Source organism: Gadus macrocephalus, chromosome 9 (genome assembly GCF_031168955.1).
Source record: "Gadus macrocephalus chromosome 9, ASM3116895v1".
Classification (NCBI taxonomy): Eukaryota; Metazoa; Chordata; class Actinopteri; order Gadiformes; family Gadidae; genus Gadus; species Gadus macrocephalus.
In genome coordinates this window covers 17,707,493-17,722,065 of record NC_082390.1, presented here as the reverse complement: position 1 = coordinate 17,722,065, position 14,573 = coordinate 17,707,493, and positions in this window count along the sequence as shown.

Sequence of the window (14,573 nt, the reverse complement as noted above, 5' to 3'; positions counted from 1 at the left end):
AGATTGAAGCCTTCAAAGACGCTGCGGGGAATAAGTGTTTTGATGAACTAGCACTGGATACCATCAGATTGCTGTCTCTGCCAATATTCGACCACTTAGACTAGAGGGAGCATTTTCCCAAGTGGCACTCTTGAAAGATGACATGAGGAACCATATGGGACTGCCGCTGCTGTCCGTTCTTATAGAGGTGCGCTCTGGCCTGCGCAGAAATGAATTGGCGTCCGCTACTTTCAGACCTTCCCAGCAGTTGTTGCGGAGGTTTGATTCTTTAATGTATGAGCAGGCCTTGGGTACATGTTTTGCAAGATTGTCTTGCTGTAGGCTACATATTGATATGTACATTTTTTTGATGAATATGCTGTTCTACATTTTAAATAACTTGCTTTCTCAATACTGGCAATGTTAAAAACCTAACAATGGATTGCATATGTTTATTCAAATATGAAATGTTTTTTTCGGTGACAAATGAAAATCCTGTTTTACATTTGACATAACATGCTTTCTCAATACTGGCAATGTTTTTAAAAAGCCAACCTCCTCTCCTAGGGAGGAAGACCGGCACCAGGCAGTGGGGAGCTGAGGCCCCGTCCACACGGAGCCGAAACGGGCGAAAACGATCCGGTTTCGTTTTATGCGGTTCAGGAATATCTCCGTAAAGACGGAGTCATTGCGAAACCTCATCGAGCTGTAGAAACGCTGTAGTTAATATTCAAGGCGCTGGTTCTCCAAAGAAAAAAGGGAAGCGCATCAAGCCTGCGCGCATACAGTATATAAACATTCAGTCATGTACAGTCAGTAATTACATTTATCAAGGGGCTTTATTTAAAGCTACAAAATCAATACAAATAAAATAATAGATAAAAATTCAGTGCAACTCTGACGTCCCCCAGCTGGTGGGGGGCTAATGACGTCATCATTTGCGTTACATGCGTCCACACGAATCCTAACAAGAAACCGCATAGGTCCAGATGGATTTGAAACCACCTCTGAGGGTGGTTTCGGAAATGTGCGGTTTCGGGCACCGGATTCGCCGGCTCCTTCTGGACGGTCGGCCGAAACGCACAAGACGTACTATGCGGTTTCACCGAAAAATCGGCTCTGTGTGGACGGGGCCTTAGTGGCCTACAGGGAGGAGGACCTACAGGGAGGAGGTCCTACAGGGAGGAGGACCTACAGGGAGGAGGTCCGACAGGGAGGAGGTCCAACGGGGAGGAGGTCCGGCAGGGAGGAGGTCCAGCAGGGAGGAGGTCGGGAGGAGGTCCTGCAGGGAGGAGGTCCAGCAGGGAGGAGGTCCTGCAGGGAGGAGGTCCAGCAGGGAGGAGGTCCTGCAGGGAGGAGGTCCAGCAGGGAGGAGGTCGGGAGGAGGTCCTGCAGGGAGGAGGTCCTGCAGGGAGGAGGTCCAGCAGGGAGGAGGTCCTGCAGGGAGGAGGTCCTGCAGGGAGGAGGTCCTGCAGGGAGGAGGTCCTACAGGGAGGAGGTCGGGAGGAAGTCCGGCAGGGAGGAGGTCCAGCAGGGAGGAGGTCGGGAGGAGGTCCTGCAGGGAAGAGGTCCAGCAGGGAGGAGGTCCTGCAGGGAGGAGGTCCTGCAGGGAGGAGGTCCGGCAGGGAGGAGGTCGGGAGGAGGTCGGGAGGAGGTCGGGAGGAGGTCCGGCAGGGAGGAGGTCGGGAGGAGGCCCGGCAGGGAGGAGGTCAGGAGGAGGTCGGGAGGAGGTCCGGCAGCGGTCATGATTGTGCACCCACAACAACACCGTGGCTAACGGGACCATGGCGTCTCATCTCCCTGAGTAGACGGAGAAGGTCCAACCATCTCCTCAGGTGTCGGTGCTTCTACCGCTGCACCACTGAGACCAACTGCGTCACAGTAGAGTTTAGTTTCGGACCAGAGAGTACTGCAGAGGGTGGTTAATAATGGCTGAAGCATCACTTGTTCTTCACTCCCACGAGCGAGGTCGGAGGAGGAGGGCGAGCCGCAGCGGCGGGGACAGCTCACCCCGGCCACAGAATGTTGGCCCTCCTACCCTCTTGGGACGTGCGACAGGACTCTGTTCCTAGACCAGCAGGCTCAGGTTCACCCTGGTGAACTCACCACATATAGCCTGGCAAAGGCTTTCTCAGAAAATATGTACCCCCATTAAGTTGCACAGAACAGAACTTCAAAACACAAGTTGTGCGCCCCACACACACGGACGCACGCACAAACGCACGCACGCAGACACACACACGCACACGCACACACGCGCACACACACACACACACACACACACACACACACACACACACACACACACACACACACACACTCATACGCACAATAAGCTTCCATTCTGAAATATGATTCATGGTTTGAAGCAAAATGCACAACTTTTAAAGTGGTCCCATCAACCTACAGAGAGCTTGCTTCTGATTGAAGGCTATATATAACAGTGATAAAGGGGTTTTCGACAGCTCCTGGAAGAAGGTCTTCACTGCAGGTATTTTGAATGCTCTCAATACATTTTTCATTAAAAGATGACTGCAATATAGAGGATCTGACTTGTTCACACATTGATTTAAAAATATACGCTCTATCTGTGGGTATAGAAAGACAGTATGACCTGAAAATGTAAATTAGATTTAGGACTGCATGCAAGCAGACAATTACTCGTTCCCCATTCATCAATATTTAACCAATGTCATCATGGGGATAAATCCAGAACATCTCCAGCACAGGGTTGAACCACTTGTTGAGCTTTGGCACTGCACAGGGTAGCAGGACTTTGCTATCAGTCTGACAGCCTCTTGAAATGCAGCAAGACTAAGGACCCTGACTTTGTCACACACACACACACACCTACATACACACAGTCACGGAAGTGGTTCTCCCAAAGTAAGAGATGGAATGCAATTTCACACTGTATTAAGTAGAAATAGGACTATATTTGCTCTTTAAATTAAAGGGGAATCATTGTCTAAAATAAATGTAATAGAGGAGCGGTAATAGAACACCCTGTCCCCCCAGAAATGATTGTGACAGTTGAATTAATTTGAGTATATTTTCATAATTACAAAGAATGTATTGTTTTGCCTGACAATCACACAATCTCCCGAATCCATTCTCCTGGATAGTGTGCACTCAACAAATAAGATAATCACGGATTTGTGTTTGCGACTTCATTCTTATGTTTATTTCATGTCTCATCTTGCTTATCCACACGTGTTAAACAGTGTTCGCTCTCTGATCCTCCCCTTTGAGTTATTCTTAGAACCACCTCATTTGTTACCTTGACATTAACAACATCTTACTGGTGCCTTCACAGAGGAACTGGGTACGATGAAGGAAATATAGACCTCTGTCTGTCTGTCTGTCTGTCTGTCTGTCTGTCTGTCTGTCTGTCTGTCTGTCTGTCTGTGTTTGTGTCTCTCTCTCTCTCTCTCTCTCTCTCTCTCTCTCTCTCTCTCTCTCTCTCTCTCTCTCTCTCTCTCTCCATCTCACACTTACATTGAGAGCCATGTTATGAAAGCATGGCGAGGAGGCCATGCCATGCTATTGGTTTTATCTGTAGAACATGCTACTAGCAAAATCTCGAGTGGATCAAACCTATTGTTCCATATGCATGAATATGCAAATTGCAGAGCCCGACCGATATATCGGCAGGCCGATATTATCGGCCGATATTAGGCATTTTTCAAACTATTCGGTATCGGCATTATAATGGCCGATAAATGAATATAAAAAAAAGAAGAAAAAAAAGTTTGTCCACCAGAGGGCGCTCTAACGCCCCAAACCCGCTGATTCAGGCAGAGTGAATGACGGAGATCGACGGAGATCATCGGTGTTCATAGCTGTGTTCGAAATCATTCCCTATCACGGATATAGTGCACTATATAGGGGGCTCGCCATTTTGCAGTGGTGTTCGAATTCTCAGTGGTTAATTTCATGCACTAAAATTTGAGTGTACATACGATGTTCCCTACTTGTTACTCCGTATACCACAATGCAATGCGGTAGTGTTCTTCCGGAGGAGAAGAAGAAGCTGAATAACCGCAAAAACTAATACATTTAATGATGGAGTCTCCGGCTTTCGTTTAGAGATGTCAACAATTTAATTGGGAGTTAACATAGAAAATGTAATATTCAAAATTAATAAAAAAAACTTGATGAAGGAAATGTTGCATTCAACATCAATACAAGCTCCAGCTTTCCTCGGGATTGCCCGGTTTGTTTACATGATGTGGGAGCATCTGTCTGCGTCACACAAATACCCGGCGCATTTACTGACGCAAATGACGCTTAGAAATGTTCAGCGTAGTGTCCGAATTCTCGTTTGTTCGTTCCCTATATAGTGCACTATATCATAAACACTATATAGGGAATAGTGAGGGAGTGAATAGGGAATGATTTCCAACACAGCTCATGTGTGCAAGTGTGTTCATGGTAAGTTGGCAACTGTCACAAGACATACATTGCTTGAATAACAATTAAAAGAACATCCCCATCAATTCTCTAAAGTCGATAAGCATGACTTAATTCATGACTACCATGTCCAGTTTTGCTGTTGTTACGTGTTAGTTGAGAGTGAAAAGGATTTAAAGGATAACTACAAATAACCAATGTTAGGGAAATCTGTTTGTTTTGTTGCGCGTTTCTGAATTATTTTTTTTTATATATATCGGCATATCGGATTTTTTAATCACAAAATATTCGTATCGGTATCGGCCTTAAAAATCCTATATCGGTCGGGCTATTGTGAACCACCGAGGGAGGGGGTGGAGGGGTGACGCAGGGAGAGGACTACGTGAAACATTCATTGCAACAGTTATCCAGACCTAGAGTAAGGTCTTGATAGGCTTGCTATGCAATTCTCAATGTTTATTTGATCTTAGCAGGGTCTAGAATACATGCAGGGGAGGTTTTAGTGAAGACACTGTTTCTGTCAGCTCAAGAAGACTTATCACCCGAGCATCTGTTCCTTGAATGGGACTAGAGATATACTGTCTATATACATATAGCTTTAGTGACCATATGCAAATTAGGTTGTGTGTTGATCAAGCTGACATACGAAGCGTTTATTCAAACCAACCTAATGCAATAATCCCAGCCATCCCTGCCAAGTGTCAATAGGTCTCATTACAAGTAACTGTTAGCATTCTCAATGCACCGCTACTGAGTGGACCACAGTATAAAATATGAATGAATTGCAGCCTTGGCTCTTCGTGTAAGAGTTTTATAATTAGATTTATGCAATTTACCTGTAGAGAAGATCCCAACCAGCCTTAATTTTTCTTCCAAATGTTAATGTGCATAACTCAATAGGTTGGCTGAAATGAAAGGCCATCCATTTAAAGTTGGATTTTATATAATTTTTTTCACCCATTATCACTAATCCAAAATGGACAGATTTGTCTGAGTTATGTGGTGATCAGGTTGTCATGTTGTCCCCAATGAACCCTCTCACATTCCACCAACATGTGTTTGCTCAGAGGCCGAAATAGTGTTGATGCGGGCCGGTAATGAGCCAGCTGCACAGTGAGATCACTCTTTTCCTCAAGGAACTGAACCAGTCTTTTGATATCCATGTAAGCTGACGGCCATTTTAAATCAGATCCTGTTGCTACAGTCAAAACCATCTCCAGAGTAAGACAGTTTTTTCGTGTTGCTGGTTATTAAAGAAGCGTTAATAACGCATGACTGCGGTCCATTAACCAGGAAAAGTGCTCCACGTGGCTATCATTAGTACAACTCCAATTCATCTCCATTTGCACACTTTCATCACAACATAGAGGATTAGCTAGTTATAGCTATGGTGGAAGGAGGAGACCTTAAGGCCGATATATGCTCTGTTTTAGACGTAACGCGTAAGCACGTAAGATACATAACCCCCCCTTGCGCGATAAAATATCCCCCCTTACGTGCTTCAGTGCGTCGCCCAAAATTCCTGACTATGCGACTAAAACCTATGACTAAAACACTACGGCCCTACGCAGCTCGCAAAGACTGTGATTGGCCAGCTAACCACATCCTTTCAGGAGTCTCACATTTCCGGTTTTACAGCATAATAGAGTGGCGAAGTCACGCCTCTTCCGGTAGGGCTCATGGGACCTATGAGATCGAAAAATATGAATGGGTGTCAATGGAGAGAAAATAATTATTTTCTGGTCCCAGTCTTTATATGCCCTGGATTACACATATGTTGTTTGTGGATTTAAATGATAATTTTTCATCCAAAGAAAACTAAAAATGTTCGTGAAGAAGTTTGATAATTTTAGGTTTTATGTGAGGCCGCTTTGTGAACTACATCTTCTGAGGTTCTAACTCTAGATATACAGTTAATTCCTGTACATTTGTCTAAACTAGGTGATAGTCGAATACCTTAATTATTTAGGTATCAGTGTAGTGTCTGTTGCTTTTTGAGCCCTCTGTGAACATGCAGGCTTGCTTGGGTATTTAACTTGTATGCTACACCTCCATTACAAGAGGAGGCTTATGAAGTGAGAGGCTATCCCCATAGATAGGCTGTGTGAGTACTATAAATGAAATTATTGAGAGTAAGGACAGATAAAGGTTAATTAATTTTCTATGGGAGTACGCCAGTATCAAGGCAAAAAGTGGTGTCAGACACTCGCAGCGTGGAGTTTTACCATCCCTCTGTGTAATTATTCAACCCCGTCTCACGGAAATACGTGACACTGTCACGTCATTTAATCTATTCATTCGTGATCTGGGACACGTAATTTCAATATTTTCGTGCCAAAAGCACAATTTTCTAACAATATGACAACTTTTGGCCACCTGTTCCTACTTTCACCTTGATTCTGAGAAATTGTGACAATTCACGGATATATTTAATGCAGGTGTGCTGCTCTCTAGGCAAACCGCGGCGGAAAAAAGGTAGCTGCTTCGTCTCTTCTTTTTAGAATGAGTTTGAAATATGTGCTTTTGGCACGAAATAATTGAAATTACATGTCCCAGATCACGAATGAATAGATTAAATGACGTGACGTGACAGTGTCACGTATTTCCGTGAGACTGGGTTGCAGTCTCACATTACATTAGTTATTAATAGGCCAGTGTGTTATCTCTTTATTGTTCTGCTTCATGTCTCAGTAGGTGACGACGACTTACATAAAGTAAACTGAACGATTTGTTTGGGATTTTGTATGTGTCCACAACTGAAATCTGGTACCAAACACTTGAAACAATCGCCCACCTGTCCTGCTGCAATAAGGAAATCTCACCACTGGGATTTATACAATTCTTTCAGATCTAATCTTATTCATATATTTTATACAAAAATCCCATCCCTCCCTTTACGCCTCCCTCGTGAGCACTCCCCGAAAAAAAACATTTAGAAAAACATTCACAGTTTTATTCGAAATGTCTTTGATACCACTACACTACCCATACAGTACTAATCCAAAAGTGTAACACGACTGGTGATGATTGGTGGAGCTCGCTATTATCAGGAAACGTTTACTGCACCTGCGAAAGTCAAGTCGTAGATGACTGCTGCAACTGAAAAAAGATTTTAAAGAGCTAGAGGACATGAGTTCAACATGTTGAAAAACATGTTGAAAGAGAATATATAATGAAAAGAAAAAAATTCAAAATGTATGATATAGCACTAGCAGTGCTTTTTTGCGAAAAAGTTTGCAATGGTTTATGGGATGAGGAGTTCCACTCGTTCAAAAAATACCTTGATGAGCTATCGACTTAGTTCCAGTCGTTAAAACTCTTTATGTAACAATTTACGTCAATGGATAAAAGGAATGGGAATCTTACTACTTTCAGAACCGGTGTGGGTACCAGATTGACTCGGCTGCCAGATCGACTCGGGTTCCTGCGCTTACAGATGACGTATCGACACGTGACGTGACGTATCGACACAAGCCAAAGGGACAAAATCCGGAAGGGTTGTTTATAAAGCACTGATGAATGCATATATTTTTATTTTCACACATGTTAAAGTAAGGATTGGCATTGTTAAAGTTATATATTAAGACAGTATTTTCTAGTTTCTATTCACTGAAAATTAAGAACTTGAACAGTCGTTTTATTGAATTTATTTATTATGCTTGTACAAAAAAATAATTAATACGTAGGGGAGAGTGGCACTGATGCCCAGTGTACACTGGGTGTTCTTTGCTGTTCGGTCTTTCTGGCCTTTGGGACCCTATAAACTGGCTCCAGCCACCCTGCAAGCAATGCTCGGGCTTCGTTGGTCCAGTACGCAAGCCTCCGTTCGTGGCTTTTGAGATAGTAATATAATAGTTAACCTATTTATAAAAAATTGTATTTAAGAAATTACTTTTAAAGTGTTGTCATACCCATCAATCTGGAAATGTTCCATTAGTGAAATAGGGTTTGATTATTATTCATAGATTAGAAAACAAAAGGAGATCGTTAATACTTACCTAAATAGCGGAATAACATAGGAATGAATTAAACTTTTTTTTACAGGAAGTGCGTCATTATTGCGCATCTAGGACCCGGAGTCGATCTGGCAGCCGAGTCAATCTGACACCCACACCGGAGCCGGTAAAAAAATGGGGCGGTCACTGTTACCCCCTATAGATCTCCATAGCCTTGTGGAAAACTCTGCTCATACACAATGAGTGCACGGGCAGAATGCACACACGTAGCTTGGTAGGGAGGGAGACAGGTAGGCCAGCCAATCACCTAATTAGGGACGAATCATCTCAGGTTTACGGCCGCCAGAAATAACGCATCAATATATTGTCATTTTTTTCCCTCGATTTATTGATTGCTGTCGGGATATAAAGGGAAATGTCAGCAAATATAATAAAAAAATACCTAACCCTACCTTTTAAGTGATGTTGGAGATTGCCGTTTTGTTGTCTTTGAAAACATGTTTGCCTTTAAGCAGTAAATTCCCTCAGAGACACAAATGCCTATGGCAACAATCAGTTTGAATCAACATATTACCAAAAATGCGAGGGCGTTCATCAGCGGGCCATACTCAATCACCCTTATGTTACCTCATTCAGCGATAGATAAATACTTAACAGACACTTATCAACATGAAAACCTTCAAGAAGCAACTTTAATGGAAGACCTGACAGAGCTGTTAGGCAAGAGTCACTCTCCATGTTCAATTCAATGTTTATAACAACAGTTTTACTTTAAATCCGAGGGATTGCATTCCTAGCATGAGACTCTCTAGTTGTAGGAATCCGTCGTCTCATTGGCGTAGCAGTGTGACTCACCACGGGTATAGAACTCATTGATCTCTTCTGTCTCCCATAATAATAATTACGCTGTTACAAATATGACTCATAGATAATAACCCCAATAAAAGGGGGGCTCCCAACCAACCTAAAAAAAAAAAGGGTTAGGAAATAAAGTTACACAAGCGGCTCAAATAAATGAAAAAAAGCTAACATACGCCGGTAAGTATTTGGCAAAGATGACACACTTTTGTTACGGCTACTGCTGGGTATGCAGACAGCAGCAGCAGCAGCAGCAGCAGCAGCAGCAGCAGCAGCAGCAGCAGCAGCAGCAGCAGCAGCAGCAGCAGCAGCAGCAGCAGCAGGTGAAGACCTGTGAGAGGACGTCAATAAGTAGGACTCTGTGTCAGAAGCGTGTGATGTGGAGAACAATCTATATTTTCTCTCTTCTCTCTCTCTCTCTCTCTCTCTCTCTCTCTCTCTCTCTCTCTCTCTCTCTCTCTCTCTCTCTCTCTCTCTCTCCCTCACACTTTGTACAATGTTTAAAATGTTCAATCTCAACTGTAATGTTAATTCACTTACAATATCCTGTATCTGGTGCATGAGTTTGTTTGTAGAATGATTGAAATGTCAATCTCAAGTGCAATGCAAATTGCAACCTCACTCACAAAGTAAATTATTTATCTTATCTTTGCTTAGTATATGGCTGTTTGTGATGTTTTGCTAAGTATATGACTGTTTGTGGGGGTTTACTCTAACTAATTGTCTTGCGAGTTATATTGATATTGATTTGATCTTAAAAAAAATAAAAAAAATTGCTGATTTTCCTGGCATTTTGGCAAAGACCGGTGCTATCTGAAACCTTATTCTCTTTTGGATTCCATCGTGACTATTAGTACATTAGCTTTACCTGCATATCCACCATTCAGTCGGTAATTGTTTTTTCTCCGTTCTCTTTTAAAGATCGGATGAGGCCACATGCATATCTTTGCCTTGGGCCCCCAATTTGCTAAATCGGCCACTGATCTGATTAATTAATGTTTTTGTTTTTTTTACCTGATCCATGATTTAATTTCTGTCGATCAAAACACATTATGTGGATGAGTTGTAGGCTAGATGACAGGGACATAACAAGGCATTGAAAGCCAAGCCCTCCATAGAAACAACCTTGGGTCCGTAAGCCCTTAAGGCTCTATTGCTGCATTATTTACTGTGGCCACAAGAGGGGGCTACAGCTTAATGCAAGTGCTAGACTCGAGGTGCTGCACCACGATGAGATGTTGGGCAAAACAAAAATTACACAAATTCAACTGAAATGCACTTTCCTGAAAGCTGTTTTAAAGCTGAAGTTACTTTTTATTGCAGGTATCCTACTTATGCAGATCTTTTTTTTATAGACCTAGGGCAAGCACTATAAGAAATAGGCAAATTTATTTCGTCCTCATACTTACAAGAATGTAATTTGCATTCGTCTACATTTTTCTTATTTGTTTAACTGGGATTTACCCAGCTTGAAAGCAAAACAGATATTAATAAGCAACTATCAAATGATAGTTGTCAGTTTCTTCTGTAACACCACAGACAGAGATTTGTTTTAGGCTTCCTACCCATTGTGTGGGTAGTTCACTCGGGGCAAAGTAGATTAGGCCTATAACTACCGTAGTTATACTTTCTGCTGTTAGGCCTTTGCCTCCATGCCAATCAGGGCTTCCAACAAGGATGCTGGTAACCGGCAACTTTAGTATTCAAGGCAAGCTGGTGAGAACACTGAAGGCATCCGTCAGCCAGTCATACACTGATGCAGTCATTAGACAGCTGTGGTGAAGGACCACTATAGAGATAGGAGGAGACGTTAACATGTCATTACCCTGACAGGAAGGAAGCCCTCCCACTGCTAGTAAAATTAAAAGATGAGGAGAAAATCCTTCAGCACGCTGCAGGACGTATGGCAGATACTGAGGGCATACAAAAGAATCATCATCTCGTGTTTCGCTTTCAGAAGCTTTAATCGCCGCAGTCATTGCCGCATATATGAGGGTTTTGAACTTGAATTGTTGTTGATGTTGTATTCATACCAACATAAAAATAATATATATACTAATATCCATATACCATACAAAAGTATGGTATATGCAGAGGCCAAGGATGAGGTCACAGAAGATCACATCACACGTGTTGCTTTGAGTATGGTCAGCATTTGACTTGAGGAAATGCAGGGTTTATATCCGGTGAAGCACTCCAGTCATAATTGATAGATTAAATATAGTAAGTGGTTTGTAATGCTTCCCCAAAGAGTCCTGAGAATGTCACACAGTATCATTTCTATTGGCCTCTGCTCTACAGTATTATTGCTTGGACGAGTGTTGTGGAGATCAGCATGTCGAAAATGGCTTGTGGATATAGAAAAAATATGGATGAATGCATATCAACAAACAACACAATAAACAAACTACACAAATGAAATGCAAATAATACATAGTAGGTAAAATTGTTGAAACCAGCACGCACATGGGGAACATGCAAGTACATGTTGAGCAACAGTGAATACAGTAGATGGGCTCTAAGGAGGGGAAGAAATTTACTAGACAATAAAGAATGCTCGGTATGGAAGCTTTACAGAGCCAGTTCAGCAGCTGTCCCTTAACACAAGCCTAAGAACGTGCATTTACATTTGTGGTTTGAGTACATTGTTTAACGACATGATGCACGAATGTTGCCCTGAGGAATATGTAGGACATGTGCCATGTGATATATGTTCCATATATTCACTCAACTTTTTGTTCGAAAGGACAGTGGGTTAATCAGAATATATTCTTAAAAGTGTTGCTTTGAAACAAGTAAATGTTTGATTTGAGTTGCTGAGTTATTTAAACAGTAACTGAACCTTAACTAAGATTATGGGGTTTTGTCCATCATTTACAAAAGAACCGTAAAAGAGGTTTCAGTGCTTCACTTTGGACTGTTATCATAAAGGGATTTTCCAATGAAAACATCAGGAGTCCAAGCGTTGGTTTTATATTTTCTGCGTTGAAAGAGAAGTTCCATCATGTTGATGATTAATATTCTCCATTAACCAACGCTGAATATACAGAGCAGACATCTACTAATCTGCTGAACAAAAATCCATATTTCAAACATGGATTATGGTTGGAATATGGAACATTTCTCAGCACACTTGTCCTAGATCGTCCTTTAGATAGAGCTTCTAATTAGTCCAAAAATGACCTACTTTAATAAATTGTATCTAAACAGATTGTAGTTAACATTTTTAAAACGAGAAATGTAAATCATAGCATTAACTCTGAATGAATACGATATTAATATGATCATGTAAACTGGTTGCATTATACATTAAGCATAAATAGGTTGAAGTTGACAGTATGTTTTCAGGCAAATGTATGCAGATGTAAGGTGAGGCCCGGACCCATTGTCCCCCGCTCTTAAGATACAGAGAAATACCAGTTGGATTTTCACAGCTGGCTTCAATCATTCCTTTCGTTTCTCTTTTGAAAGCAATCCGACGTGTATTTCTGGTAAAGGTAGGTAATGTTTGTCTTTCGTTTACTCAGTGCCTCGTCGTCTGGTTGGATTAGCCTTTTGAAGAGCCTCGAAGGCATCAGCCAATATCAACATGCTGTCTAACTGGGCCACTGAATAGAGCGGGGCGGAGCAGCTCCAGCTGGGTTTTGACTGTGGTGTGAATCAGGTTTGTACTGTTGGGCATCTAGAAGTAAAGCCTTTACTTCTGTATTCTTTGGAAACACTTTCGCATTGAATACAATATGTTGCCACGCTATTATTCAGCCACAGGTGCATAGATGTGTGATAGCTTTAGACATTGAACAGGGGCCATGGCACAATATTTTTAGACAACACGTTCTCAAGAAGTGCTTCTTGACATTTTAAGTAACTCTCGCTTGGAGTGGAAATGCCATTTGATTGCCTTCAGCTTAATTCAATATTAAAGTTCCCTGAAGAAGCAAACCTCTGTCCTGGTAGTGAGATGTATTCCAGGCACCACGTCCCTATTGGTCACCACACAGCAGGGAATGCAAATTACATGTAATAGCTATTTGTCTTCTAGGCAAATATGTACGACAGACTCTTTCAGTGGCTGGTCGCATGTTAAACCTTCACACTGTCAATTGTTTGTGTGTGGTGCTGTAGGGGCAGTTAGCGACCATGGGATACAAGCCAGTCAGAAATGCAGTTTAGAAACACTTTTTTTTCCATAAACTCTAGTGGGAATTCCAAGATTAAAGTGATGCGTGTATCCAAATTGGTAAATAAATCGGAGGCACTGCTGTGCTGGGGTTATCGCCCCTTTGGAAGGCCTGTGCGGAGTTCATTTGACATCATGAAGAAGCCCCCCACACATTCCAGCCCAGAGGAGGAACACTTAGCAAACTTGTGCTGAGCGCCAGATACGCTGAAGGCAACCGCCAATAAAAAGAAAAATACACGAAAAAATGACCCCCAAATTCGAGTTGATTCATTGACTAAACGTGCAGGGACTACTGAGAGAAAGAATCCAAATGTGTGCATTGGGAATGATCCTTAACTCAGTCACTAAGTATTGTTTTCACTCAAATAGTGGTACATTTTAACTTCTCTGTACTGGGGCTACAAAAGTTATTGGTTATGTGTTATTTCAGGCCTACAGACACATTTCAATGGTTGCAAGACATATGCATCACATCGCTCAAAGCAAAAAAGTTTTGAATTTTAGTTATAAGGTACTTTTTAGGAAAGGATTAACAACTAATGAAGCATCTGCCTCATTAACCCTTAATGTGAAGGTCACGTAAGGATGACACTCAAAAATGCTCTCTTCTTTGGCTGTCTCTTATAGGTGTTCTGAGAATGTAAGGGTGCCACAATGTAAGGGTGACACTCAAAAAAGTCTCCTTAGTGTGTTCAGTGTAAATAACTTTTGTCATTCACTCTATCTTTCTCAACCCTTTCACTAACCGGTGCTACGGTTATATTTTATTCTAAAATATAAAGGATATTTTAGAATAGATGTATGGCTCAAAAAGTTAATGCTCATTGACAATACGATGTACGGATAACTTAATAGAAAGACATCATGTGACAGCCTGTGCTACTTCGCTTTGTTCCACTTTCACATCAAATAAAGGTTGATTGTATGTCAGTTTCACATGTTAACCAAATTGATGACTTTGTACTACTTTATCACATTGTATTTTATCTTATTGGGGCCTTATCATTAAAGCTAGTTAGCTAGTTGATTTAAATCCAGTGGTTGGAAACAATTTATGTCAGCCTTGTGAAGTGATAGATCTCACATTTGTAAGGGCTTTAGTGTTCTCAGTTCACTCAGTCTTTCCAGCGCCTGCTGTAAGTTTCCAAATGTTTCCCCACTGAAGGGCAGGGCCTCCGTTCTAT